We start from the raw sequence: 12,892 nt of genomic DNA, 5'->3' as shown, positions 1-12,892 counted from the left end.
GGCCAAGTTAGCCTGGAGATGGCAGACTCACAGGAGTGTGGGAGGTCCTGGGGAAGGTGGGCTGGGTCCTGGCCTGGAAGGTGGTGAGGAACGAGGCAGACCCACAGGTGTCAGTACAGGCCCTCGGGGGAGGCAGTGGTGCAAACCGGCCAGCCTGGCAGGAGCGGTGTGTGGGAGCAAAGCCCGGAAACGTGAGTTGGGGCCTCACCGTGCCAGAGCACAGTGTGGCTTCGTCTGCCAGTGGGGCAGGGGAGCGGAGGTCCGAGCAAAGGTGCAGGGGTGTTTCACGGTCAATTGGAAGGAGGGGTGGGAACAGGGAGACTGAAGACAGAGAGGTCAGTCGGCAGGCTCTCGTGAATCAACCAAGTCTAGCTTGGGGAGGTGGCCAAGGGCCGGAGGGAAGGCATGACAGTGAGGGACGTCTGGAAGGAAGAAGCGACTGATCACAGGTTCTCGGATGGTGGAATGAATCTGAAGCTTCTCTGGGACCCAGGGAGCTGGCAGCTCAGGGAGGGAGCTGCCCACTGGGCATGAGGACGGGCGAGGGGCCAGGAGAGAAAGCCCACCATGCAGGAGGGAAGCTGTGGAGGACAGGTGGCCCCTTGCCTCTGTCCTTCACCTGCTTGCAGCTCCAGGGCTGCAGAGGAGAGGCTTCTGGTAGCAGGTGACCTGTGAGAGGGGGAGGAGCGGGAAGGCTGTGTAGGGACGGTGGGGTGAGCCGCTGAAGGCCCAGGAGCAGGTCAGGACAACTGGGAGTGACGGGAAGCAAGGGGACACCCCGGGGGGGGCAGAGGGAAGGGGCTGCAACCGGCACCCTACTGGCGTCACGCTGCTCTGACACGCGTGCGCCCCTTTCTGTCACGGCCGTGGCACTGATGGGACCCCGAGGCAGCACTTAATTGGTCAGCAGTGGTATCACATGTGTAAATGCTGTCCCTTCATGTGGACGACAAGCGCCACCACCCTGCCCCAGGCGGCTGCCAGAGGCGCCCAGGACCCCGGTTCAATGGGTGGTTTAGGGGGGTCAGAGGCCGGGGGCTGGGATTTTGGAAAGCCGAGACAGTGTGGTCCAGAGAGGCTGCAAAGGGAGGAGGGGTGGACAATGGAGAGAGTCCAACAGGAAGCAGGCAGAAGTGACAGTTTGGGGACAGTGGGTTAGATGCACAGAGGAGATGGAAATATTAACCCCTTGGTGAGGGGTCCCGGTTTGTTCCCAGTTCCCAGGAGGGACAGACCCTCTGAGCACGATGGGAGGACACAGGACCCAGAACCCTCCTGGCCCCCAGCCTGGCCTCTTCCCCTTTCTGCTGAAGACGTCTTTTAATCCTGGAACTTGAATAGCTGCACTAGAACATGTCAGCGTGTAGAATAGCCTGCGTCCCACTTTCTGGAACAATGGATGCTTGTGAGCCGCACATTCCACTCTTGCCTCATCGTAGAGAATTTTCTTTTGTCATCTGTCTTTGAATGCTGCTTCTGTCTCGCTCTGGATTCCCTCCCTCAGAGGGAGCAGCTGCCCTTGGGTTGAATCACCTCAAGGCCATCTGCACCCAGTGAGGCCTGTTTCTACCTTCTCGTCTCCGTCCGCCAAACCTCGAACTTTCTCTCTGACTCCGGTTCTCAGCCGAGTCTATGCGGGTGTTTCAAATTTATTGACGAGTTTTTAAATAATGGAGTTGTGGTCCTCAGTCTATATTGTCATTTTTTCCTTCATTTAAAAAATGTTGTCTTTGAAGTATTGCTTCACGAATGGTCTCGTAGCAGAAAGCCATCGTGGTGGTTTCTTTCTGTTCCTCATTTGAGACTTAGGTTTTCTCCAAGCTCAGACCGTTGCGACCTCGTGTCCCCTCTCCCTGCTTCCCTCGTGGGCTTGGTAGCTGTCCACTCATTCCAGCTGCACCATCGCTGGGCCCACTGGTTTCCACACCCCCCCGCCCCCGCCCTGTGCAGAGCTCCAGGTTTTGGGGGGTCTTGCGGGTCAGTTGGGTCTCCTCGCCTGGCTGAGCCCTGGGGTGGGCAGGTGGGTGCTCGCAGTGCTGTCCGGTCTCCGTCAGACCACGGGCTCTGCTGCAGCCATTCCGGTTCAGCGTGTGGTACCCGCCGGAGCCACACCTGCCACCCAGGAGCTCCCCGGGCTTCCGGCCGTGTGGTGTCCTCAGTTCAGCAAGGAGCCTGGAGCTGGGCTTGCTTTCCCCTCTCACCTGTTCCCCTGGCAGCCAGGTGGGGGGACGCAAAGGATGTCCATGGAGCTGCTTCTCTTTAGATTTGGGGTTTTAGGGTGAATTCTCCAGCTTTTGTTTCGTGCCAGTTCCTTGGCACCAGTTTTGCAGTTTGTTTACATTAAGTGAGGTCTCTGTCCCTTGCTTTGTTGCAACTGGTAATATTTGGGGTGAGGGCAGGGGTCTTGTTTTTGCTGTTTCACTCATTTCATTAGGAAGTAGCAGAAGAACTAAGAACAGAAGTCTCTTATTTTCAATTAGCTATTTTTACGCCGGAAGTCTCTCCCGAACTGACCTGCCTTCTCCCAGCCTGCATGCGCCCTGGCCAAGCCCCACACCCTCCTGCACCTGGGTCCCCACTGTCCCCTGCCTGGAATGCCTTTCCCTCTGCTTCTGCAGATCACCACCTCCACAGAGCCCTCCCTGACTGCTCTGGCCTCACCAGTCCCCACTTCAGAGCTTGTCTGCAGCTCCCTGCAGCTGTGACAGAAAGCTTAGCCCTTAATTATATGTTGTCTGGAGTGGTCGGCTGTTGGCTCCCAGAAATGCGTCTGGACACTGAGTCAGGCCAGCTGGGTTCTGGGGAGCAGGACCTCAGATTGGAGCGCCCCCTCACTCTCACCCTCTGCGGACAGCAGACCTTGTCTGAGAACTAGTAGGAGACTAGTTAGCTGGGGCCTGGGCATTCCTCTCCCCTTTGCCTTCAATCGCAGTCCAAACGGTGCAGCCCGTGGTCAGCCCAGCCTTGGAGACTGACTTCCGAGGTCGGTCTCGGCCAATCTTCTTATCCCTGGAGAGAGCGCTGGACCACTGGGGTCACTCTGCCTGCTTCTTCCTCCACCTTCCTACTTAAGCCCCCACCCTGGCCCAGGGCTGTGGCGCCCCTGTGACTTGTCCCTCCTTCCCAACAGGCATCTGCATAACAACCGCATCCAGCATCTGGGGACCCACAGCTTCGAGGGGCTGCGCAATCTGGAGACACTGTGAGTGGCGGGTTGTGGCAGGAAAGCCTGATGTTGGGGGACAGTAGCAGGAAAGCCTGATGTTGGGGGACAGTAGCAGGAAAGCCTGGCGTCTTGGGGGTGGCATGAAAGCCTGGCATCAGGGGCGGGGGTGGCATTGGCAAGGCCAGCAGGACTGGACGCTGGGGTCTGGCTGTGGGCCTGCTCACCAGGCAACCATCCCTGCCACTTCCTCTGGCCTGTCACCGGAATGAATGCCTTCCCTCTCTGGTGGAAAGTGCCCTCTTGGGGTTCAGGGTGGCCCAGAAAGGGGGAACCTAGGATCCCTGCCAGCAGAGCCCACCAAGAGAATGAAATTTGTAAGTAGAAATAGGAACAGCAAGGAGCAGCGAGAAGAATGAGATGTTAAGCTTGGGGACAGAAGGCTTGGAGTGTGGCTGGGCTGACTCAAGGGTAGTGTGACATCTGTGTGGCAGTGACTGGTCAGAGGGAAAGCAATACCACAGAGCAGTGCTGGGCCTGTTTGCCAGTTGGTCTCACCAGCTAAGTGATTAATGGGGGATGGCCCCCTCGGCGCTCCCGCCTGACTATAAAAAGCACCTTAAACGTTGACTCTTATGTACAGCCATAGTCTCTGTACATCTTTGTGCTGGAATTCTGGTAAGGTCGGAAAGTGCTCAAACCTTCCATCGTTCCCTCCGGAGCACTGCCAACCCCTGCAGAGCAGGCCCTGGGGCCCCGTTTGAGCAAAGAACTGCACCGGCCATGCCAGCTGGGGTCCCTTGGCTCCCAGGAGGGAGGGCTGCACGGCCACCTGGTGCCAGCCTGGAGGGCAGTGCTGGGGAGAGAAGGACCCAGGGCATGAGGGTTGGGGAAGGGCTGGCTGTGCCAGGGGCATGGTCAGTTCTCTTGCCCCCAACACACACAGCAGAGCACCCCTCCTGAGGTGGCAGAGCAGCAGAGGGGAGGTGCTGGGGGCAAGCTTTGGCCCGCGGAGGCCACGTGCTGGGCAAAACCATTTGGTGCCTGCAGTGTCTGCGTTTGTGCTTGTGGGGGGCGATGGGGGCCAAGACGACCCTTCCCTCCTCGTCATGTGGGCAGGAGAGCCAGGAGCTTGCTGTTCTCTCAGGCTCAGCCAAAGCGGGAGAAATGGCCAAGCTGGGTCCAGCTGTCCCTTCCGCTGACTGCATGCCCAGCCTGGAGTCAGGAGAGTGGGAACCGACATGCAGCTCCAGAACAATCTAGCCTTTTGGTCAACAGCTAGAGCACTGATGTCCGGGGAAGTCACTCCCTGCTGGGGCCGAGCAGGCCCAGGCCAGTTGGTCTGTGAGCTGAGGAAACAGACTTGAGTCCCTGCCGCCTTCGTCATCTGGGTCGAGGGGGACTGTGCGAGGTGTTTGGGGAACCCCGAGGGAAGCTGGTGCCCCCACAGCCACCTCTTGGGGATGCAGAGCTTTGGGCAAATGCAGAGCAGGAGGGAGTCTGAGGTTCCCTGCCCCAGGATGTGGGGCGTTCTCCCCGCTGGGCCGTCCATGGGGACACATGAGCTGGGTGTGCCCGGCCCCTCTAGAGAGCCAGCGAGCAGCGATTTCTCCACTCTGGGGCACGCTGCCTGCTGCTTTCTCAAAGGGCCACAGGAGGCCTGCGTGGGCACGCGGTCCACTGGTGCTGGCTAGAGCTCAGAGCCTGCCACCTGGCTCCCGCTGCATCTCTGGTCTGTGGGGGCGCCGGGCCTGCCACTCACATGCCTGCACCCACTGTGCAGATGGGGCAGCCAAGGTGGGGACGCGAGCAGTCCCCCCAGTGGGCGCTGTGGAGGCAAGTAGCCTGTTGACAGAGCCTTACACAGCCTGGGGTGTGAAGCCAGCTCTTCCTGCCGGCCGTGTGACCTTGGTGGTGTCATGGGCCTCTCTGTGTCTGCGTTCTAATCTGCAATGTCATCTGAATAACCTGTGTGGGTGACAGGAGAGCTGTCGGGACTCTGTCCTGCTTCTCCTTCTGGGTCCGTCCTCCCCATCCTGCAGGGCCCAGTTCCTCCAATTTTTGACCTGCATTTAAAGGGGAGAGTGCACTCTTTGTCCTCTGTCCTTGAGCACTTGAGGGACAGCCAGGTGTGGGGGGAGGGGGCCGGGAGCATGAAAGGAGAAAGAGTGAAACCTTTAATTGTTGCGTAATTGGCGAGCTTTGCAGCCTCCTTATTACTCTCCTCCCTCGGGCGTAAGTCTCTGCCCCTTAGGCCTCTCTCATCTCATCTCGCTGCAGAGGGAAGATCAAACCACCCGCTGTGGTTTGGCTCCAAGGACGGGCTCTTCTTAGGAGGGAGGAGGGGAGCTGCACCCAGCCCTTCCACCTGGGAAAGGGGGCCGGCCGCTGCACGTGGGCCACACAGCAGACTGTGCACACACAATGCGCACGCCTGCGGCTCTGGCCCGCAGGCGCTCGGACCCCAGCACAGCACAGACACCGCTGCTCTGCCCTGGGAGCTGGGGCCCGCACCGGCTCTGCCCGTGCTCGCCACTGGGACAGAGAAGTGGCCGCAGCTCTGAGCCTCATTCACCTGCCAGGTGGGCGGCACAGAGGCACAGGGCTTAGCAGACAGGCATGCGCCCGGCGCTCTTTTGCTAGAGAGCCAGGCAAATCCAAGTGGGGGGCAGGGCCTGGGGCAGGCGCTGCTGTGCCCTCTCCTGCTGAGCAGAGGCAGCAGCGAGCAGACAGACGCAGGGCCCCCGGCAGCAGGAAGCCTGGCGTGCAGGGTGGGGCTGGGGACCCACTCCCACTTCTCCTGAGAGGCCTTGCCAAGAAAGCCCAGCAGGAGGCGGATAGCACAGACTGCAGCCTGCAGGCACGCTTCCCTCCTGCCCCTGCTTCCCTCCTGCTCCTGCCCCACAAGGAATCAAAGGTGTGCTGGCCCCCAGCCTGTGAGGTGTTATTTCCTCCACTTTCCAGATAAGACCAAATCCAGACATGTGGGGCTGATTGCCCGTTTGGAGAACTGGTAGGTGATGGTCAGCCGCTGGCCCCTGCCTCCTGCCTCCTACTTGCTCCTGCAAAGTCACAGGACTCCCCAGGTGTCTAGGCTGACAAGTAGGAGGAGGCAGGACCAAGAACAGTCCTGGGAAGGTTGTCTCAGGAGGCCCATGCCCTCAGGTCAGCGATTGGCAGCGCTCGGAGGCCGGGCGGCTCTTCTCTGGCCACAGCTCATGGTCCTCAGACCCCAGCTCTACTCCCCGGTAAAATCTGTGCCAAAAAGAAAACAATGCCGAGCAAAGCAGGTGCTCCCCTAGGGGCCCACCCCCAAGCCTTATATCCGCATCTCAGCCAGAACTTGGGGCACTTGGGAGCAGGGCTCCCTCCCTCGGGCCTCAGCGAGGCACTTTGGGCCTCCTGGTAACTGGGAGCCCCTGTGTGGGCTGGGCCTTCCCTCAGGAGGGAGCCTGGGGCCGAGGTGTGGACAGCAGGGATGGAGGGGTCGTGCAGAGGCTTCTGCCCTGCAGTCCAGAGGGAGCAGCAGCCTCTGACCACTTTGCCCTCTGACCTTCTGACCCTGCTGAGCACCCACGTGAGACAGTGAAAAGGGCTTTTGTTCTCAAAGGCTGTCGCATCTCACGTGTCCCCTCTCCCCAACGCTTGTTGAGGAACGCAAGGCAGTTGTGTGCCCTTGAGTCGCAGGTGGGGAAACTGAGGCAGAGAGTGGCCGCTTGTGCCCAAGGTCATCCATTTAATGAACAGCCGACGAGGTTGTGGCCTCGGCCTCTGGCCAGTGTCCGCCGGTCCCACCATGGCCTTCCAGGACCTCCACCTCCCAGGGCTGCAGCACTCTTCCTTCACAGCCTTTAATCGGCTCACATTTATGGGTTTATTAGCTGCAAATGTGTGGGGTTTTGTGGCTGATCCAGGAATTTATTGTTCCGTATAAAATGTTTTCTTCCTGGCTTTTCCCGCAGAACCACTAATGATCTCTAACAAGCAGAAAATTGAGCTGCCCGATGAGCTTGTCCTGCGTCTGTGACCATGACAAGTTATTAAGCGTTCCTCCCAGCACAACCTTCCCTTTCCCATCGCCCGGCACTGGGGGAAGCCAAGGCCACCCCTCTTGTCCCCTGCTGGCAGGGGGCTGAAGCTTCCACTCTGAGCCTCCCTGTGCCCACAGTGTCCCCCTGCGGGTCTGGAATGGAGGGGCGGCAGCTTGGGGCGGGGGAACCGCTGGCGGCCCTGGTGGGCTGTGGCTGGGAGATTAAGAAGCTCGGGTATGTTGGTGAGAATCAATAATTGCCACTCTCTCGCACCTGTTTCTTTAGAGTGACTCATGCCATAAGTATTTATTGAGCTTCTAGGATGTGCCGTGCCGCCATCACAGGCTCTGGGGAAACACTTGGGAACAGGAGAGTGTCGTGCTATCACAGAAGCTCCAGGGTTCTCGGCCAGGCGTCCTGGACGATCTGATCTTCAACTCCCCCCCCTCCATCCATCCTTACTGCGATCGCCCACACCTGTCCCTTGAACCCCAGACTTAAGTGTCCATGCAGGGGTCCTGTCACAGCCTGTGAGATGGCACCACTGTCCCCTGCCCTCTGACTCGGAGGGATGCCCTGGGCATGTGCTGAACCCCCGGGATCATCCGTCATCCTCTTCCCACAAGCTCTGTGGTTGAGAACCCCCGGGCCCCAACTTGACACCAACGAGGTGAGGTCACTAGGACAGGTCTCACTCTGCCACAATCCGGCCACATTCTGCTCTGACCAGCAGCACCCCAAAGCCTTCAGGTCCCCAGGGCTTCCAAGTGAGGGACGTGTGGCCCGCAGGGACTGCCCACATCTGGAGGACTGGGTCCTGCTGTGAGTGTCACATCTTAAGAGTGACCAGGGCTTCTCTGGGAGGGTGGTGAGAAGATGAAATGTCTCCAAACCTTGATTCGGAGTGTGGGAGCTGCCTTCGGCGGAACACGGCAATCGTCTCGGGAAGGCAGATTGCACGCGTCTTACGGCCTTGCAGCTGTGGGGGTGGGGGAGGCCCGAGGGAGTGAGACAGGTGGCCACCCCGCTCAGGGCCAGGAAGGGTTCCCTGACCAAGCAGCAGCCCTGGGCACCGCTGCTGGCAGCAGGTGGCCTGTCACCTCTCAGCTCCGTCCGGGCCCCGACTTCTCGGATCCCCGGTGCTTCATTAGGAAACAAGTCCTGTCAGAACCAGGGACCAGCCACTCCCACTGAAACCTGCCACGCTGGCTGCAGGTGTCTCCTGAGTTCTCTGGCGCGGACGAGAGTGTGGGTGGAGGGCGGCCGAGCTGGAGCATGTCTGTGTCTCTCCATAGAAACTGATGACAGTTTTACGAATTGCTGCGTTTATTAATGGGTGGCTTTTTGTGTCAGTTGTTTAGAAGGTAAAACGATGCTATCTGTGAGTCATACAGTTTTCGTCGTTCCTGGCTTGCCACGTCATCTGCCCCAAACGCGGGGAGTCTGATTCCAGATGGAGGCCGAGTCTGCAGGGCCTTTGGGGACGAAGTGGCTGGGTTTCCCGTCTGTGGGAGGCGTGTGTGTTCTGTGTCTCACACTGGGGAGCGGGCTCACCCACAGTCCTCCGTGTGACCTTGTCTGTGACCGGGAATAAACACTGACGTCAGCCTTGACACTAGTGTAGAGGAAGCCAGCGTATGCCAGCAGCCCTTCCTTATTGCTGTGAGGAGTACAAATCCACCTCTCGTGTCCACGGGGCGGGTGTGGAATGACCGGAAGTCTGACGTCCAGCGCAAGGCAGAGGAACGCGTCTGCTCTGGATGAGGCGGATGGAGCAGCCTGTGGGTGGCCTGGATAACCGGGGAGGAAGCACACTGAGCATTTCGTGACCTGCTTCCCTGCCATCCTGGGTACACAGAGGATGGGCGCTTTCTGCCCTAAAATGGTGACACACACAGACACCAACCTCCGATCACGTTTGGCTTGGACACGCTTATCGACGCCCAAAGGAACTGCCGGGTTTCTTTCCCCACCCCCTCCGTGTATCCTCTCCCCACGCTCCCTAAAACGCCCATCGGAGCCGCTGTGGCCTCTGTGGAAAGGGTGTTAATCGGACCAGCAGGCCTGATGCGAGTCGAGGCTCTGAGACTTGCAGCCATTTGCCCCAGTGTCCGAGCCTCAGTTTCCCTGCTGACGGGAAGGCGGGGCTGGACAAGAGGACGTAAAATCCTGCCGACTCCTGCCTCAGGGAGGCTTCCCCAGTGGTCTCAGCAGTTGGCCGTCGTCACTCAGCCGATGGAAAGAGGAAAGTGGGGAGGTCCTGGAAGGGAGGAAAGTGGGGTGTGGGTCCTGGAAGGGTGGCAGGTGGGTGTGGGCCCTGAGACAGCTCTGGGCTTCACCCTCTCAGCTGTTTTTCCCAATGGCCGCGTCTGCCACCAGCTCGGTTGGATTTGGCTGGAAACAGCTGAGCTCACCAAGGGGCGGATGAGCTGTGGACCGCTGCAGCTTGCAGACAAGCCTCCAGCTGGAGTTGGGGACGGCTTCTGTGTAACCTTGGCCCTTCCCCATCTGCTCCTGGCTCACCGGAGCGGCAGACGGGACCGTGACCTCCTCTCGGGCTTCTGGCTGATTCTGGGCTGTTAGACGATAGACTGGGAGGACAGGTGTGGGCTTTCCAGCTGCAGCTGAAGGCATCGCAAACCGCCCTGCAAGGGAAGGGCCAGGCTGAAGGAGCAGGGGCAGGGGCTTCACGGCAACGATTGGAGCCTGCATGTCAGCCTCTGACCATGGGCCAGAGCAGCCCCCTCTGCAGGCCTTCAGCCCGGACAATGCCACTCACACACGTGGCGCTGTGCCCGGCCTCGGGAGACCCAAGAGGGAACCCACAGGCTTGCAGACGACAGCAAGCTTCCTTTCGCGGGGGAGACAGTTTGCACGCAGACAGCTCTGGCCGGCAGCCATGCCATCCCGCCCATTCCTAGCGGCTGAACTGGGATCAGCTGACTGCCTCTGTCTGTGCCTCAGTTTGCTGCAAAAGGAAGGTAGTAATAGCACCTACCTGAGCTGACAGATGTAAGTCACTGAGCACCATGGCTGGTGCGTGTAATGACTGCTGTCCCCACCATCAAGCTCACCAGCTGCAGGCTGAGCACACTTCTGGAGAGAAGTCCAGACAAATGCTGAGAGTGACAGCCGCTCTGGCTCAGGGAGGGGGCTGGATTCATGTAGAAAGCGACGTTTGAGCTGGACTTCCAAGGGTGACGAGGATTTCAACAGCTGAGGCTGTGGGCAGGGGCCGTCCCAGGCCACGGACAGGAGTGACACAAGGAAATGCATGAGGGTATGAAGACACGCGGAGGGTGCATGGCAGACGGAGCTGCAAGGTCTTGTTGGGCGTTGGAATCGGGGTGTGTGTGTGTGTGTGTGTGTGTGTACATAGCGGGGCCGCCTCAGACTTTCAGTAGGAGAGTGGCAGTCAGCTTTGCATTTAAAAAGCTGCTGCTCTGACAGAAGGGAGCGGCTGAGTGTGGGCTCCAGACTCAGACCAGCAGGCTGGGATGCCGGTCAGCTCAGGAGGCCGAAGGGCTGGACCATGTGTGATGGGTCAGACACGGCAGATATTTCTGGATCACACAGTGGTCCAGGGAGGGTGTTTCTTCTCGTCGGGTGGCCCGCCTCCACATAGTGACTCAGGGACCCACCCGGCTTCTTGGGACCTGGGACCCTGCTTTGGCAGGTCGCTGGTGGAAGGGTGGAGAGACCGTGGAGGAGACACGCTGGCTGTGTTATGAATCCTGTGGCCTGTGCCACTGCTGCCCAGCTTGCATGGGAGAAGTCGGGTCACACGGCCCCCCTGCAGCAAGGGAGGCTGGGACACGGCGGTTCTCGTTGCTGTGGGACAGTGCTGTGCCACACGACTTTCTGCACCATGCAGACGTTTGACATCTGTGCTGCTCGTGTGGAGGCCACTGCCAGCTGGTGACACTGAAGCTGAGCTTTTGACTTGATTAACTTGTAGTTGATTTAAATTTGAATCACCACGCATGGCTAGTGCCTACAGTAGGGGCAGCCCTCGGAAAAGGAGAGGGGCTTTTGGCAGACGGATAGTGGTCCTGCCACAGCATTTAGTAACTGGGGGTGGCTCTCCTCAGCTGTGAAACGGGTACAATAGTGGTGTGCACCTCGTGAGGCTGGTGTGAGGATGATAAGAACATCCAGACAAAGCCCTTTATGCCTGGACGTAGTCAGCTGTCCACCGAGGTTAGCCTGTGGTGACTGCAGACCGCGGAGAGCGTGCACAGCGGCCCCGGGACACCCCGCAGCGTGCACAGCCGCGCTTCTCTCTGCTGGATGCCCTGTCCTTCCCTCGTCAGCCTTGTGAAGCCTCACCCTGCAGTCAAGACTGTTCAAACGCCTCACGTCCACGCAGGCCTCTGATGTCACCTCTGAACGTCCTGCTCCAGGCCGAGGCCTCTCGTCCAGGTGTCTCGTGCACTTGTCTGGACAGATGCGTTTCTCGTCCATCCTGCCCTTCCGCTCCACCCCGCAGAGTTCTGTGCGCTGGGAGCAGCACGCGTCCGCAGCCCTGAACTGAGCCCTGAGCCTCGGGGGCAGGGGGCGGTGCCAGACCCGATGCCTGGACAGGTAGCACCGCGAGCACCTGTGCAGCAGCAGACGAAGGGGGCCGTGGTGGTAACCCCGGCTGTTGACTCTCACAGATGCCCAAGCGGGAATGTGGGGCCACCTCGTGGCCTGCGGTTGGCAGAATTCTTTTTGACATTTGCATGGTTTTCATTGCCCCCCTCGCTCTGCAAAAATAGCCTTTCGGTCCGCATGCCTTTGCCATGTGTCTTTCCCCACCGTCTGTTAGGCCACTCCTGGCACGGTTCCTGACCAGAAACGGTCAAAGCGGCTGGAACCACTCAGTCTAGTTGCCCAGACGTGGGTCTAGCGACGCCTGAGCTCAGTGACAGCAGAGCCACAAGGGACTTGTCTCCTGGTTCCTATGCCCTTGGCAAGCCTGGCAGTGCCCCTCAGGACTGTCTGGTGCCCTTTTTGCATCAACCTCAAAATCTAAATGTTTCCCGAAATACCATAGATCCCTTAAGAGTTCATTAATCTTTTCATCGGTGTATCTAGAACTTTCCACTGATGTATTCATTAACGCGTATCTGTTGAGCTAAGCTCTGTGCCAGATTGTGAAATGGACAAATGTCCTTTTCGAGAACTTTCCTTCTAGTTGGGTGGGAAGAAAGTAAAGTAACGTGTATGACATACACAAATGTATGTCAGATGTCAGCATAATTTGGGGGAAAGCAGGGTACCTCGTCTCTGTGGCTTCACAACCGCTCACCCCAAAAGTTAGTGGTTGAAAATGACCATTTATGTTTCCTCAGACAGCAGTGCATTGACTGGGCTCACCGGAGTGTCCCCAGGCCACTCAGAGGCTGTAGTTGCCTGCGGACCTGCCCGGGCTCCGCGGTCCTGGAGGGTGTGTCTCGCACACGTCGGGCCTTGGGCTGGCGGCCAGTCCTTCTCTCCACACGGCTGCCTTTATCAGGAGGCGGGCTTCCTGCCAGGGTGCTGGGTCTTATTTTCGGGAAAACATGGTCGTCACGTAATAGTAAGACATTTGGACGAAGATGCTTGTGGTTCCTTATGGGAAATCCAGTTCTGCTTGGGCCGCAGTAGAGAAACCCCAGATGGGCTGAGCCAAGTTCAAAGGGGACGCGATATGGCAACTGAGAGCAGAGGGTGA

This window comes from Rhinolophus hipposideros (assembly GCF_964194185.1).
Source record: "Rhinolophus hipposideros genome assembly, chromosome: 26".
Classification (NCBI taxonomy): Eukaryota; Metazoa; Chordata; class Mammalia; order Chiroptera; family Rhinolophidae; genus Rhinolophus; species Rhinolophus hipposideros.
Note: the sequence above shows the minus strand (reverse complement) of the source record.